This window comes from Lipotes vexillifer, unplaced genomic scaffold, assembly GCF_000442215.2.
Source record: "Lipotes vexillifer unplaced genomic scaffold, Lipotes_vexillifer_v1.1 scaffold326, whole genome shotgun sequence".
NCBI lineage: Eukaryota > Metazoa > Chordata > Mammalia > Artiodactyla > Lipotidae > Lipotes > Lipotes vexillifer.
Genome location: NW_006799665.1, coordinates 5,505 through 9,625, shown reverse-complemented (window position 1 = coordinate 9,625; position 4,121 = coordinate 5,505).

The following is a 4,121-nucleotide window of genomic DNA, read 5'->3' as shown; positions in this document are numbered from 1 at the left end:
GCCACGTCCCCTGCATCGGCAGGCAGACCCTCAACAGCTTCCCACCAGGGAAGCCCAAACGGTTTTATTTTTAATTTCCTCCTCTCTTCCAGTTTTTTTTCTTTCCCCAAGTTGTTTGCTCTGTTAAGTGTGACTCCAATTAAATTCAGTTAACACAAATATAAGTAAGTTGTTGTAACAGGAATCAAATACCTTACCTGTGAAGTCTTTAACGTTCATTACCCATTGTTAGCTAGTGGCATCTTTAGTTTCTTCACTTGTCAGTGGACCAGGTAGTCTAATTAGGTGAACAACCAAAACACCACCAACTGTTAAGTTTGAATATAGGAACTGATATTCCATCCATCAGTTTCAAACCAGTTGTGCTGGAGAGCCCTGGAGTGACGTTTCAGTCTTCTCTCTCAGAAAGCACCAAACTTGTAGGGAGCACTTGGATGAAAAACTTCAGGTTTGGCAAAGCTCCCAAGGCCCCAGACAGCAGACGCAGCTCCGCTCTCACAATTTTTAAAAAAAAAATCTGTGTACTGGCTTAAGTAGTTCACTATCCAATTGTGATTTTTCTCTTTCCTATAGATTCTTGCTTTCTTTCTATTTAGAGAAGACCTGTCAATACTTATTTGAGGATAGGTTTAGTATTGCTGTATTCTTTTAGTTTTTGCTTCTCTGAGAAATTCTTTATCTCTCCTTCTATTCTAAATGATAATCTTGCTGGGTAGAGTATCCTAGGTTGCATGTTTTTCCCTTTCAGGGCTTTGAATATATCTTGCCACTCACTTCTGGCCTGTAGTGTTTCTGTAGAGAAATCAACTGATAGTGTTGGCGGGGGTTCCCTTGCAACTAACTCTTTGTTTTTCTCTTGCTGCCTTTAGAAATCCTCTCTTTACCTTTGCCATTTTAATTATAATATATCTTGTGTAGGTCTCTTTGGGTTCATCTTGTTTGGCACCCTCTGTGCTTCCTGTACCTGAATATCTGTTTCCTTCTTTAGGTTTGGGAAGTTTTCAGCCATAATTTCTTCAGATACATCTTTGATCCCTCTTTCTCTTCTTCCAGTGATGTAGATATTATTAATCCAGGACTACAAGTGTGGAAACAAGACTCAGAGATTCTCCTAGCCAAGACCTCTTCAGAACCTGCCCTACCACTATATTCCTTAGTGTAATAAGTGGACAAGTAAATGAAATACACAAACAAATAAGAAGAGCCTATTTGTCCCAAAGGTGAAAATAATCCAAACACAAAATTTTAAAACTGTTACTAATGTTAAAAATGTTTCAAGTATACAAGTCATAAGCATCTTTTGTCAAGTTATAATCAGATTGAGAGAATATTAAATGCAGAAAGGACTCTATGGCCCAAACTCCTTAGTCCAGGAAAGCTAAACCTCTTGCCTAAGACATATCACTTGAAAATAATGGATTAAGAACTTAAATTTAAGGGCCTGGACTCCAAGATCCAGTGATGGTTATTACAAGTTGACATAAACTTGGTGTACTACAGTGGTAGGTTTAGCTTCTGAGATTGCCTCCAAAATTTTCCATTGTTCTTTCTCCACTGCCCATAGGAATTAATGATATCAGAAGCCTTTATATTAGACAGTAGCTCTTTGATTAAATTTGGAGGCACAAGCACAAAGGTTTGGCCAACAGTAATGTAATCCAAGACAGGAAGTTAACCTGAAATGGGTTCTAAGGAAGGTAGCTCCAGTATGCCTTAAACATGCTGAAAACAGCTGCACCAATTAAAAGGCAGTTAACTGTGTGATAAATGGAAGTGCTACAAAATTGTTCTGTTTAAAAGTCTAAATGGGGATTGCTGGGGTATACTCACCGAGTGAGAAATGTGTGCAGAGATGAAGGTTACCCATTTTTCAGCTGATGGGCTTGTTGCTCCACAATACCAGCAAGACAGCTTTAAAAAAGACAGTTCGAAAACAGTTCTTTCCAGAGTGTGAGAGAGAGTGGCATAATTTCTGCTGGCCCTGGCCTGGGAGAGAAAGAAATACAAAGGATATAAATGGGGATGGGGTTGGGAGTGGAAGGAAACAGTGAGAGGAAAATGGTCTGGCAATTCTGCCTTGGCCTGAAACCTGTTCATCTGAGCATTAAATGGGCTGAGGGGTGGGACAGAAACAGCAGAACATGAAAATGATGTTTTGAACCAGGAAAATGAGCTAATAAGAACTTTACAGATTGTAGCAATCAATACTCCTCCTTTTGGAGAAGGGCCATCCCATCTTTTCTGTCTGATTTCATTACTCCATAGTTCAGGAAAAAATGCTCAGGTTAAATCCTGATATATCAAATATTTATCACCCAGTTCTGTATTACAGGCCTCTCTTGGGCACCAGATAATAGGATGAATCAGTCAGGGTTCAGTAAAAGGAACAGAACCACTATTCATCATGGAATAAAGGGTTTATTACAGAAACTAGACCTAACTCAATTATATGGTAGGATCTGAGGAGGTGAAGGTGCAGAGTGAAGTAGGAGGATCAGAGAAGGAGCCTGTCCAGTCTGTATGAAACGCCAAGCACGTCTGACCTTTAAGGTCGGACTTAGCAAAGGAGAAGTTCGTGGGAGGTCTGTGGGCAGCTGTGCCTCTGTCTGAGTCTGCTGGCAAGTGCATGGGGAGGACCTGGAGCTATCCTTGGTCAACAGGATCAGCAGTCAGGAAGAAGAGTACACAGAGGGGAGGACAGTGCGGACAAGCTGGACCCCACTGGCACCTCTGCATTCTAATCTTGGTGACCTTCGCCAAGTAACGGGCACTGCTTCACTCCTACCTTCCAAGTCCCATGCAAGTTCCTCTCTTGGCCAGCTCTCAACCAGAACCATATAAGGAATGGATTTTAGCAGACCAGTTAATGGAGTTGTGCGGGACAAACCACCCCACAGGGTGAGCAGTGATGATTGGCATGATTTGGTCTGGAGCTGAGATTTCAGGTTGCATTGCAGGGTGGGAGAGAGAGGGGGGTGGTTTGTCCTGCACCAACTCCATTAACTGGTCTGAGGGGAGAAGGAAAGGAAGAGCCAGAGCCAGGTCAGGATGTCAAGGGGCAGGTCATGGAAAAGTTGGGTGAACTGAACATTTCTGAGAAGATAATACTGGCTTTATTTCACTGTGGGTGCAATGCTCATTTTAAGCATTCAGTTATGTTGCCTTGAAGGAGGGGCATATGTTCCTAGATGTTAAAAGAGTTCTCATCAATTAGAACAGCTTGTAACCTGGTGTGTATAATCAGGATTTCTCCCTGTCAAAATACCAGGACATGTGACAACATACAGAGTTGGCTGGAGCCACCCAGATTCAAGTATCTTTCAATAACAGAGACATTTTTTCTACCTCGAGTTTGAGTGACAATAAGAGGAGGTGCTTGAGAGGGGCTCAGTTACATTATGGATGAATTCTGTACAAGCCTACATAGGTAGGTAGGTAGATAAAGACTTACAGGTATGTAAAATAAGCACTATACAAATAAACCAACAATGTGTTCACCGTCCACCGTTCTTTCTAAATCAAGCATTAGCTACTAAGTCTCGTTATTTTACTGATTCAAGTATAGGTACTTGCCCAGGAATGGATAAGAAAATATTTTCATAGGGGTTGCCCTGGATCCTGCAGGTGGTAAATTAGAATGCCAAACCCACATGAAGGCAGGCTTAAGGTTACAAATTCTCACAGGAAATTTTTGTAAAATTTCCAACCAGAATCCGCGTCAAGATAGGCCAGCTTCCCTGATAGGCCAGCTTCCCTGTCATCCTTTGCTGGTGAGATGACTCTTTTTTTCCTATTGTGTCTTTTCTGTAGAGTGTAGGCCTTTGAGGGACCTGAATTTATGTGGGACGTCCCACTACCTACTTTGCATGGGCCTAAGGCTTTGTCTCTTGCCCCCAGCACTGCCATTAAAACCTAAATCTTAGTTCCTGTTAAACAGGCTCCTATTTTGGCTTACAGCTCTGCTTGCAGGATCCTCTTGGAATTTTTCTACTTCCTTCTGAATTCAACCAAGCATTTAAAAAATATTTGATATATTTTATGCTATATTTCCAGGTGGTTTTTAAAAAATTTCCAGGTGTTTTGTACCAGTTCGGTGATTTAAGAATTACAGATTTCTGGGA